This window comes from Ambystoma mexicanum, chromosome 1q (genome assembly GCF_040938575.1).
Source record: "Ambystoma mexicanum isolate Mex_15411 chromosome 1q, UKY_AmexF1_1, whole genome shotgun sequence".
Lineage (NCBI taxonomy): Eukaryota > Metazoa > Chordata > Amphibia > Caudata > Ambystomatidae > Ambystoma > Ambystoma mexicanum.
The window spans coordinates 172,688,224-172,701,368 of NC_090922.1; the positions used below are offsets into that span (position 1 = coordinate 172,688,224).

The 13,145-nt window shown below is 43.9% G+C and overlaps 1 protein-coding gene across 1 annotated transcript in view; it reads right to left on the minus strand.

The window, feature by feature from the left end:
• LOC138526164 (transmembrane channel-like protein 7) overlaps positions 1 to 13,145 on the minus strand; it is a 368,500-nt gene that overhangs the window by 13,254 nt on the left and 342,101 nt on the right. The gene's annotated exons all lie outside the window — the stretch shown is intronic.

Consider the following 13,145-nt stretch of genomic DNA (forward strand, 5'->3'; position numbering starts at 1 on the left):
GTCATTAGGGTGCTTAAGCAAATGTGCGACACTGTTTAAAATCGAAAGGTTGACCAGATGGCGCGTATTCAGAGCATTTAGAACAGGGGTGCTTGGATATCCACTGCATATCCTGATCACTTTGATTCCATGTGAGGAAGATATCCCTAACTCTTGGAATGCTAGTTTCGACTAAAAAGTCTTCTTCAGGGCCACTATACAGTGGACACTCCACCTTAACTAGATGGAATGATAAATGATAGCTCAGTCTTTTGGACGGCTGTCACATGAGAATCCCCCAGCAAAAAGAAATTCAATAGAAATGAACTGCCAACAGATCCCCTCCCTACATGTATATTATTGAGAAATCTAGAGGACTCCAGAATTCCTGATCTACTGAGGCAAATAAAATTGTTATAGGATAGTGTGTGTTGAACCTCTATCCAGGATGCCATGTTTGGAAGACAGAGAGCATTAATGCTAAAAAGAAATTGAGATGGGATGATACACTGTTCGGTGAGATGGTATCAGCAAAGACAGCTTGTTTTCCACTCTTGGTGGAGGCTCAGATTCCTTTTGAGTTTAGACCTCTCTCGGATGCTGAAATGCTAGACATTATCAAGCAGCTTAAGCCGACCAGTTTTCAGGGGGGACGTTTGCCCAGCTTTATTAGTTAAGGATTGTTTGCATTCATTAATACCATCGATAACAAAATGTGTTAATTGTTTGCGGAGTGCCATATCCCTGATTGCATTAAGCAATCCTGGATATCACCACTGATGAAAAAACCTATGCTTGATCCTACAGTACCAAATAACTATAGGCCAATTACCAACGTGCCCTTCCTCATCAAGATCTTGGACTGGACTGCCTAATTGCAGGTTCAGGAGTACCCAACCACTAATAATATCTGGGGCAAAAGGCAATACGGGTTTGGAGCAACATATGGTACTGAATCAGCATTATTAGATTTGAAATCTATTATCTAATGTTGCATTGATAAGGGACAAGCAGTACTGTTGATGTTGTTAGACTTTCCCGCTGCATTCTCTCTCATTGATCATGCTGTCCTTAGTGGTAGGCGTTCACAGGTCGCAGCTTTTTCACCATCTGCTTCAGCATGGGTTAATTCCTTTCTTATGAATCATTCAGCAAGAGTATACAGCGAGGAAGCGGCAGCAGATCCGGTTAAAATCCAGTACGGTGTTCCTCAGGGTTCCTGTTTATCATCCACATTATATAATGTTTATATCATGCCTCTGTTTCAGTTACTAGATGACAGAGGGATTAGTTATACCAACTACGCTGACAATACGCAGTGTCTAATCCCTCTATCTGGTGTATATCTTAAAGATCTTGAGGTGATAAATACCATCTGATCTTTGATTCAGCATTGGTTGATGTCAAATGGCCTTGCAGTAAATGACTCAAAAACTGAGCTTATGGTCATTGGTACACCTGTTAAGTTAAAATAGCTGGGCTCTGAGTATCACAGCTGGGACCTAAGTATCAACATTTTGACATTGCAGGCTGCAAATTGAACACTCTGTCAAATGTTAAAACTCTAGGGGTCTTTTTTTACCAGAATATGAATATGAAAGCTCAAGTCAACTATCTAATTGATTCAACAGCCTACTACATCAAATTGCTAATCCGAATCCGGCCATATGTCACCAGACAGAACTACGCAAACATTGCTAGGGCGAAACTGATACAAAGATAGACTATTGTGGTCGTTTTCTTTAAGGCATTTATAAGGGCAATATGAATAGGCTTCAGGTGAACAGCACTGTACATGCAGTACTAGGGTTGAGTAGGCAAGATCATGTGTCGTAAACCAGAAGAGAGTGACACTGGCTCCCAGTGGCTACTAGGATTTCATTTCGGCTTTGACCATAACACAGATATTTTTGGTACTAGCCCAGCACATCTATCTGAAAGTCTTTCTAGGCTCCCAAATCGAAGGACATTTCGTTCTAACAATAGCAGCCTCTTGGTGGTACCTAGGACTAAGTTGGCCCTGGCCACCAAAGGCGTTTTTATGCCACTGCTCCCACACTATGGAACTCTTTGCCTCCAGATTTAAGGGGCATTTCATCATTCAATACTTTTAAACAGTCCCTAAATACTGTTTTTTCATGAGCTTTGTTCCTTCTGTTTCTGCCCTGATTCTGGACTGGTGCATCTCATTGCTTTGGATATGTTGTTGTTTTCTGCAAATATATTCCTGTGGTGGCAGATCCCATAGCATATCGATAATTCTGCTTGTCCAAAACAGAAAAACAAAATAAATCATCAAACCTACGTGACACAAATGGTCACTAGTGCCATGCATCCACAGCTATGGACTACAAATCCAGTACTTTATGCTAATTTACATTATGCGGACCCATCCAACAAGATTGGTTTCCACAACTATTGTGATTCCGCTCTACACGATACAGCCACAAGGTTCTAAAAATAGAGAAATTAATCTGTTTAAAAAAAGGACAAACATTACCAAAGCAGCTTTCACACAGACAATGATGAGTGACTAAGTCAACTAGGTAGATAAATGGAGCATCTAATGATTTTCTGACCGTCTGCGCCCCAAAACACAAGGAAAACAGCAGTGTACACTGCTCCATGCGCGCTGGTACCTAGTCCATTAAGACTAAAGTAAATTCACGCACGTATAACGTGATGACGTGTTTGCTACTTTCGGACAATGAGGGCCTTGCTGCATCTAGCAGCAAAGATGTATAGGAATCAGTGGCAAACATTACTAAGGTGGCAAACATAGCCGCTGTGTGTAAGGCGAACTGCAGAGCGGTCTCCTACTAAAATGAATGAAATGTATAAAATAATCAACCAAAGTGCTCAGTTTAAGTAGAATGCAATATCAAAAAAGATAAGGATAATCTATAGCTGCCAAAATGCATGCCATGCCTAAGGCCATACATATGACAATATAGAAGTATAAAGAAGTATAGAGAGGCAACCAGGGTGCAAGGTGTACATGGAATCTATCAACATTCTCCCCAAAATTACTCAGTTATCACCATGGCTCCTATTGGCACGCTACAAGATACCAAGCTACAATGCTATCAGCAACCTTGCAGAATGTTCCATTCTAAAGAATCCTTCAAGCCAACTACATGTGATTGGAGATGGTATACTCAAAATGGTTCTCTTGTAGACAGCTTTTGTTTAATAGAACCTCCTCTGTCACTCGCCTACATTTTTTCAAAGACAAGCCATCTCAAATGTACTCAATAAGCGTTGCTTCCAGGAAATTAGCTACCAAGTGTCCATTAATGACCTGTGTTTGAATTCGAGAGTGATGCTCATTAATTCTAGTGTGTACAGGTCTCATGGTTTTCCCTACATAACGCAATTCTCAAGGGCACATAATAAGATATACCACATTTTTCGTTTTTTGTAATTAGTATGACTTTTCAGCAACCAAACCTGATCATATGTTAATGTTAAAGATAATTTACACGGCACACTATCACCACCAGAGTGGTCCCTTGGCACTCTAGTGGATCTGAAATGGAAAGAGTGTGGGGTGGGTTAGTAGGGCGTAGCTTGTAGAGGGTAGAGCAAGAATTGTGATGTCCCATTGAAAGCTTCAGTTCAGTTTGCACGTTCGCTGAGCTTGGGAGCAATTTACGACTCGGTAGAGTCCCATGTGCTATTTTGCGTGACTATGTGTGGTCTGTTTTGTCGTTTCAGTGTATTCAAGTGCATGCAGATTGCTGTGCAGAGAAGAGGTTGCGTTTGTTTTGTGTTCATGGTGTGTATGTGGAACTTGAGATTTTAGGGTTGGGTTAGTGGAGCTTTTCTTACCTCGTTGTTTCGGACTTCTGTGCTCACCGTCTCTACCCGTGCTGGGCATGTTGTACCAGTTAATTTGCTGGGTTCTGTTTATGGTGGTGGCTTTCCTCTCTAACTGTATAGTGGTCTGTGGTTATGAGGTGGTTAAGGCCTCCCACCACCCCTTGGTGGAGATGGGTATGGTTGAAGTGTTTGCTCTTAGGTTGCCAAAGGGTGTGCCTACCATTGTGTCCCCAAGCTTGTTGGGCGGGGTCCCCACCTCTCTCTGTTAGGACAGGTTTTCTGATGTCCAACTAAGGGCTTAGTAAACCCATTCAACTGAGACAGTACAAGACTCCACACTTAGTTTAAGGCTGTACCACCTGAATATATGGTAGCATAGACAGAGCAGCCAGGCTTATTTTAGGAAGGAGAAAGGGCTGTAGGAGGGTACACTGAACCTGAAGTACACCAAGTATTCGATAGAAACACTGACAACCAGAAGTATTGACACAACAAGTATTGACAACCAGAAGTATTATAACAAATAATGGTTTATTATAAATACAAGTAGGGCAAGTTAAGTATTGGGGTAAGTACGGGTTATAGAGTCATAAATACATTATAAAAACACAACACAATGCTTGAAGGTACACAGGCCAAAGCATAAACCTTCTTCAGAATACCTAACAGTAATTTTAGGGAAGTCAGTACTTATCATACACATTTAGTATAGGCCACACCTATTCATGGGGATTAAAACCATCAGTTACTTTCTGATTACAAGGGTAGTAGGCCTTGTCAGTTATGCAGTGACACTCAGCAAATACATCACATAATCAACCAGCCCTGTTACCAGGCTACATTTCTGAATAGTGGAACACAGATTTAAGGAACAGTATACATCTATAACTATTTTGAGGATAACACAGTTATTCTAGGTGAGTAAGACCTTTTTGGTGTAAAATACAACTACAGCTGCTTTTCAGCTCAGTCGAACACAGTCTAAGATATGCAATAACTCTTTACACTAATTGAGGATTGCACCAGGCAGACCAAGGTCAGCTACACCTACAGAACACTTTTTAAGAATGGCACACAGCTATTCTAGGCAGGTAAAACCTAATGTTGTAATATACTATTACAGTTGCTTTTCAGGTCAGTGGAACACAAACTGAGGTAAGCAATAACTCTTTAACTTATTTTAAAATGGCACACAGCTAACTCAAGGTAAGTAAAATCTATATACTTTTTAAAGGAGCTACCAGCAACCTATAGGTAAGTATAACCTAAGGCAGACTTATTCTAGAGAGGCTAACAGCAAGTTAGGGGATGCAAGACCCAGTTGGGAAACACATACACCTATTCACTGAAAGAAATAGTCAGTGAAGTCAACAGCATTACTTTTAGGAAAGAGGCAGAACCAATCACAGGTGAGTAAAATAACCTTATATATATATTTTTCAGAATGGCACAACACACATTCAAGGTAAGTAAGAACGTTTGTAACTGTGCATTCTCACAGTTACAGCTACCAACTAACTCATTAACAATTAAGTACACTTTTAATCTTTTCTAGGCAACAGGCCCAATCCTTAGAAAGTCTTTCCCTTATTCTTGGGAATATGAGTGTTCTCAGTGGCAGAATCGGGGCACTAGATCCAACAGACAGATCAGGAAGGCACAGAAGTAGCAAAAGTCAGAGTTCCTGAGGAAGACTGGTCAAACAAGTAAGTATTTCACTTTAGAGTTAGTTGAGGGTTTAGGGACTTCTGAGAAGACACCCTAGGAGGATTCCAGCAGTGGGCCTGGGTGAACTGGATGACCGGACTCACAAGAACGCCCCAAAGCTTTACAGAAATCACAAAGGCTTAAGGTACGTAAATACCCCACCCAGCATAGTACCATAGCATGGTAGAAGAGTTGCAGCAAAAAGACTTCAGGATCTGCAGCCAAAAACCTGGTTGTTGAATTCCTTTATCATGAAGACAGAAGACAGGACACTGGAAGGACTTTTGCAGCAGGGATCGCGGGGAAAGCTGTAGGCAAGAGGATCTTCACATGGTTTACTCAGCACAGAAGAGGAGGTTTCAACAAGGGAGACTTCAGAATATGCAGCCAAAAACCTGCTTGCTGAATTACTTGTCGTGTAGACTGAAGACAGGACATTGGAAGGGCAAGGGCAGGGCAAAAGTTTCTTCATGGCTGGATGCGGCTCTGTGGATTTGGTGCCTTTTTTCAGGAGCCAGAAGAAGACTGAATATCGCTGATTGGATTCTCGTTGTTCGTAAGGTCCAGCACCCTGCTGAGGGGACTTGTCAGGCTCAATTCATGTCTCTGGAGGTCCAGCAGGATGCTCACAAAGTTTCAGCGAGATTTGGAATTCAGAAGACAATGCACCACACAATGGCTCGAAGTCCCAGGGTTTTGGTGTATTGCAGCCCCGCAAGGTCGCAGCATGACGCGGGATGGCTCAAAATACAGGTCAGTATATATAGGAAGACAAAGCTAATGTGCAGATGCTAGAGAAAAAAATATATAGTACTAATAATGACTCAGGTGGGGGGACCAGTCATGATTAAAAGATAGGTATCAATTTTAATAATTAGTCATACAAATTAAAACATATAATTAAATAAAGTGGTCCACAATACAATACTTAACGTCCAATACATAAAAAAACAGAGGATACGTAACAGGCTTAAATAGCAAGTTAAAACAGTTTCACAGAAAAAACAAACACAATTGGTACTTGTAAAACAAATAGTGAAGTACCCAATTCTATTGAAATAAATGTGTCATAGAATTATATCTCTGTTTATAGTCCAGAGAGTTGTCTCAACATGTTTCTGTTCATCAAGGCATTAGTATTGAACATTCATTAGGAGGAAGAAGTTTAACAACGTAGCCTAATTATTATTGGATCAATAATACAATCAGTGAATGTCTCATAGCATCTGTGGGGTTAAAAACACATAAAACAAAGGGTCAGCTTCAGGGTAGCTAAATACTTTGACGTGTTCTAATGAAAGAACTCAAGCGCCATAATTAGGGGAATAATTACCTAGAATGGTGCTGGTGGGGGCTCTCTACATCAGTCAGTAGGTAGTAGTAGACGAATTATTCAGTCCTACAGAGTATAGAATATATAATAAATTAAGCATAATGAATTGCTTGAAGGAAAAAGCTTTAAATGTGCTCACAACATTAAAGCAGAATTAGTTGACCATTCCGATTAGCAAAGCTAGACAGGGCGATCAGGTGAGCTGGCCATAAGTATAGCTAGCCCTGAGATGGAGCTCCGGAATGGGGAAATCAATACATGGATGAACCGTGGCATGCAGGTGCTCAGGCACATCGAAGTGAACATGCAGTCATAATGATAAACTGTCCCAACGGATGGTGTATAATAGGACTGTTCAGTGGGATGAATGAGGTGGGATAAGTACTGTCACCTGGAGGGATGAAGAGAGAGGGCAAGATGGCCGCATACAGAGAAAGAGCTAGGGGGTGAATGGGTCCGATGAGACGGCAATATTCGGAAGACTCGCAGTATCGGGTGGGTGTTTAAAAACAGGTGAAAGTAGAATATCTTGTAGACTGGAACTATAGAAGTTTGGTCTTGGAAAAAGCCACAAGTTTAGCTGGCAGACGGAAAAAGGTTCCTTCACTCGACGCTGAAAAATGGATTAAATCACGTTCAGCAAATGGGGAGTTAGAGAAAGTAAAACATGTAAAAGAGGGTGCACAGCGTGCCAGGGTGACAATCGGGGCACGGGGCTTACCTATTGAAGAGTGTACGAGGCGAACAATGCCGGGTACGAGTCAGTGCGACTCTGGGTGTCCACTGAATGCACTGGGTGGCTGATGCCTCTGTGTAGTCAAGTCCTCCTTGGTTTCAGCTCCAGTGGTCGACTTGTCAGCAGCTTCCAGGTTCGGAGTATTTATCAGGAACTACAGCACAACTTCTGCATTCTCTCCAAACAGGACAGCCAGACCGCCACTGGGGGTGTGTATCCTTTCAGGCAAGGTGAAAGACAAAGGGCTGCAGAGTGTTGGACTCCTCCCTCGCTTCTGGCCTTTCCTGACACTCTGGCGCCTGGGCAGGGAATCCAAAGGATTCTCGCTGAAGACAAAATAGCCACTGAGGTCGTTATCACCTAGAATGGCAGGGGAAGACCCTCAGAAACAGCAAGCACACAATAAATGGCAAAAATGGAGCCCACAATTTTAGTAAAATGGTGGCCCTTCTGTGCACAACCGAGGCTGAATTAATAGCCTGAGAGTAATTAAGACTAAAAAGTCATAAAAGTAGCTACACTGTCACCAGCCATTCCAGGAAATTTACAATTGTAACACAATGTTACCAGGTAAGTAAGAAAGGGGATACATAGTACATAGTATCCCCCAGCACTCCACATAAGGTGGGGTGTGCTTGCTCACTATATAAAATGTAAAGGGGGGTGAAAATCCCTCTTTACTTCTTGGGAACTGTAGTTCACCCAAGTACATGAAAGAGAAATTAGCAGGGGAGCCCAAGGGGCAACCCAGCCTAAGCCCAAAAGATGTAGTAAACTATAACTTCAACCATACACCATGGGTTTGTTGCTTACAGTTTATCTCCTTTATTGTTTTCACACGTATCATCTTCACTGGATTCGACCTCGGGAAGTCCCAACATCACAGTTACCATTTGCCTCCATGCTACCAGGGGTCCCGTTTCCTCCTCCCCTCCTCTACTGACTGCTTCATACCATTCATACCATTCATACCATGCCCATCGTCTCAGCCTCTGCCCACTTCAGGAGGTCATTCCACCACACCTCTATTCTAGGTCTGTGGGCTGCTTTCCAGCCCATAGCTATTCTCTGTTTGGCCAGGATGTACGCCAGGTCTTTCAGTTTGCTAATGTGTTTTAAATTACGTGGTCTAGCAAATCCCCCCCAACATGCATGCCTATACTGATTCCACCTCCAGCTGGATCCCCTTTTGGGCCAGGCGTTGTTTAACCTCCTCCCAAAACCTACCCACCTCCGGGCACACCCAGAACATGTGAATCATCCCGGCATCCACCTCCCCGCACTTAGGGCATTTCTGTCGATTTTACTAGGGGTCATGTATGCCCTGTGGGTGATGTATAGCTGGATCTGCTGCAACTGCGCATTCCGGGACACTTACTTGTGGTACCTCTGGGCTCTTTTCCCATTGCCCATCCTGCTTAGGTTCTCCCACCTCCTCCTCCCACTCCTGCCTCAACTGGAGCAGCTCCTTGCCCACTCTGGACATCAGTAATTCGTATATTCAGGATATTTCATGCCCGCCCTCCGAGATGTCATACATTGTTTCAATGACTGCATCGGTTTGTTCTGTTAATACTGCCGCGGGCGACTTTCCTCCCACTCGTTTCATTATTCCGGCATATGTAATGTGTTGTCCTGGGTGTACCCCGGTGTCTCCCATTATCTCTTGAAAATCTAGTGCCTCCCCTTCCTGCCATATGTCCCCGAGGGTCACCAGGCCCAGCAGTTCCCAGAATTTATGGATCCCTCTTATCAATTGCGTGTCCTCGCTGCATAGCGCTACCAGGGGTACCTGCGGAGCCCGGGGTCGGATTTCTCAGCACTTGGCATGCTTTGTGCCATGTTTTCCAGCCTAGGTCCAGCAATCTCGCACGTCCCTGCATCTCTGCTTTAGGCAGCCATATTAGCTCCCTTAGAAAGAATGGAGTGCAGTCCCTGCTTAGCAATCTTGCTTCTGCTGTCTCTTCTTCCGATAGCCATCTGGCCACATACTGAAGCTGCCCTGCCAGGTGATATATCTCGAAATTCGGCAGGTTTAGGCCCCCTCTATCATACGGGTTCTGCAGCTTCCATAGGGCTACCCTGTTCCTGGAATTATGCCATATGAAGCCCCTGCATAGGCTCTGGAGTTTCGTAAAAAAGGTTTGGGGAGCATGTATGGAATGTTCGTAAACAAGTGTAACAGTCTGGGCAGAACCACCATCTTAAGCAAGGCCGCCCCCCCCCACCATGGCCAGGTGGAGTTTCGCCCAAAACCCCATGCTATTCTTGATGCCCTCCACGGCCTTCTCCGTGTTATATTTGTATTCATCTGCGGCCTTATGATATATATCGATCCCCAAGTATCTAAATGTTTTAGTATGCCAGGGTATTTGCAAGACAGGTAGGTCTCCAAGTGGGGACCCTCTATATCTTCCCAGAGGAAACATGTTAGATTTTTTAGGGTTTACTGCTATGCCCGAAAGGGTTGCGTAGTGTTTCATCACTTCTAGGATATACTGCAGGTTTTCCTCTGGGAAGCACAGATAAAGCAACATATCGTCAGCGTACAGTGATATCAGGTGCGGCCCCCCCTTCGTGTGGATGCCTATCTCCCCATATTGTTGTCTAAGGAAGATTGCTAATGGTTCTAATGCCAGTATATATAGCATGGGGGACCCGGGGCCTTTGTTCAGTTGCCATTTGTCTGAGATTATCGCACCCATTTTGACCCTAACTACTGGGGAGCTGTATACCATCTTCACCCACCTCAGATACCCAGGGCCTATCCCGTATTCTTTTAGGGCCGCCATCATCTAAGGCCACCTCACGGAGTCGAAGGCTTTTATTGCATCCAGCGAGACTATTGCCATTTCACCAAGCTCGCTCTCTGTCTGTTCTATTATATGGTGGAGTCTCCTATTGTTATCGGTTATGTTCCTTCCGGGGACATATCCGGTTTGATCAGGGTGTATGAGTTTATTTATTACCCTTTTTAGCCTATTCGCCAGCACTGCTGTAAGGATTTTGCTGTCCTGGTTTAACATGGATAGGGGTCTGTATGACCCGCATTCTGTGCTTGGCTTACCGGGTTTCAGAAGCGGAACAATCACCGCTTCTCTCAGGGATTCTGGCAGCCTTCCCCTCTCGAACGCCTCATTTAGCATGGCCAGCAGGGGGGGGGGGAAGTACTTCCTGCCTATAAGTTTTATAAAATTTGCTGGGGAGCCCGTCTGGCCCCGGGGCCTTACAGGTTGGTAAGTGCAGGACCACTGTCTCAAGTTCCTCTAGTGTAATTGGGGCCTCCAGGTTTTCCTTTTCCTTTAATTTAGGCAATCCTATGTCCTCCAATGTTTCCAGCGTCTCCCGCCCTACTTCCTCCCCTGTATCTTCATAAAGGCGTTTGTAAAATCTAAGGAACCCCTCGTTCACTCCCTCCTGGGTGTTCCAGGTCTGTCCTTCTTTTCCCGTTATCTCTCTGATTACCGTTCTCGGTGTCTCATTTTTATATAGCCATGCCAGCAGCCTCCCTGTTTTGTCCCCTCCTGCGTGTTGCCTTTCAATGTATTTCTTATAATTCAATTTGCATAGTCGTTCCCAGAGCTCCCTGCTGGCTTGCTGTAATTGGCTCACTTGTTCGGCATCCTCCTGTGAGGTGCCCCCTTTCCGCATCATTGCTTCGAATTTCTTCTCTGTCTCTTGCAGCTCTCGCTCTAAACCCCCTTGGAGCCCTCTAGATTTAGATATGGCCGCACCTCTTACTACCACTTTAAACGCCTCCCGTAGAGTTTCTTCCGACTTCACACTCCCTGTGTTAGTGTCAAAGTACTTGATAATTTCCTCCCTTAAATCCTCATGGAATGCCGAGTACCATAGGGCCTCGGTTCAAGTCTCCATGTTGGAATTCATGCTCTAGGGGGCTGGTGTCTCCAATCCACCACCAAGGGGGAGTGGTCTGATAGCGTTGTGGTCTTATATTCTGAGCCCACTATTTCACCTACGAGTTTGGAGGCAGCGAACATATAGTCCAGTCTCGTGTATAGGTTTTGTGGGGCTGTGTACTGTGAGTAGTGCCTATCATTCGGGTGTTGCTGTCTCCAGATATCCTCTAGCCCAAAGTCTCTCAGCAAGGCCTGTAGGGCTTTTGCGGCGGGGTGGGCTTATCTAGGTTCGTATCGGACCTATCCATTTTGGTATATAACGTGCAGTTGAAATCCCCTCCCCACATAATCGCACATCCCAGAAGGGGGCTAATTTGCCATATAAGGTCCTAAAGTAGGCCGCTGTGTCATGGTTGGGGGCATAGGTATTTATGATGCTCAATTCTCTATTCTCCGGAAGGTTTATCATTGATATGAAAATCTTACCTAACACAGTCCGCAGCATTAAAAAACAGAAGTCTAATCCCCAGCTAGATGGAACTCATTGGTGGGAAAAACATTTTGGTTACCACAATATCAGAACCAGCATCCTGCTCAGCCAATCAGAAGCTGTTCCTTCTGCCAGACTCCCAGTTGAGCGGATACAGGTGCCCAAGTGCCTCAGCACCCCCTCAGGTCCTATCAATCAAAATGGATACCAGTGGACACATTTGACTTAGGGCTACAGGCAATGTCCACATTTTTATGGTCATGATCCTCAATAGTCAAGCCTCTTTCTAGAGACTTTCTAAACAAGTCTACTTACCTGCAAATCTTTTTACTTGCATTCACATATTAAGTATTTTTGGACATTAAATTAGTGAATGTTGTATGTGTCTTACTGTATTTCATACAGCTCTGTTCACCGCTAAAGAGGTGTGCTCGACTACCATTACTACTAGGAGACCCGTGACTGCTTAAGAAAAAATTCTGCCATCTGATGGACAGAGGGGCACACACACCCACCGCTGCTCCCCCACATACGAGCACAAAGATGGTAGAAACCGTTCAAACAAAGAGGACGACAATTAGTGCAAAGCCCGATTTAGGAACATGTGTTATGTTTATGATGAAACATGCATGGATAAAGACTACACATCTAAGTAGATTTGCAGATTATAATCATTCCTGACAATAGGTGTGGATTTGATGGGGCCATCCATTCCATAACTCAAAGCAGGCCCAAACACTGGTTACCCCATATAGCAGGTTAAAGGTCAAATTCCACTGTTGCAGATTTAGTTCAGAGTTCTTGGTGTTAACTGAATAACGGCTAAGTGCTTAATTGAACTCAATTGCTAATTTCAGACCAGTGATTAAACCTGCAAAAACTGGACTCATTTTTAAAGTGAAAATCAAACAACCCGTCCATCAATTTCCCCTCGACAAACATTTGTACAACAACTAATAATGGATAAAGGAGAAAATTCACCAACCAGGGACAATTCCATCAGAATAGTACAATTACTGCACGTTCCTTGGCTATCATACTGAACACAGGATTGGTCCACAACACTGTACTTACGCTCACATCGTCTTGCTTAGGCAGATGAGTTGCTTTGCCGGTCTGTAAATCTAGTTTTTCTGCATTCTTTCTGTTCCTGCTTTAATGCCATCACAAGCTTTTAAGGGTGCTCTTGATAAAGACAAGTGAACATGCCCCTAACGT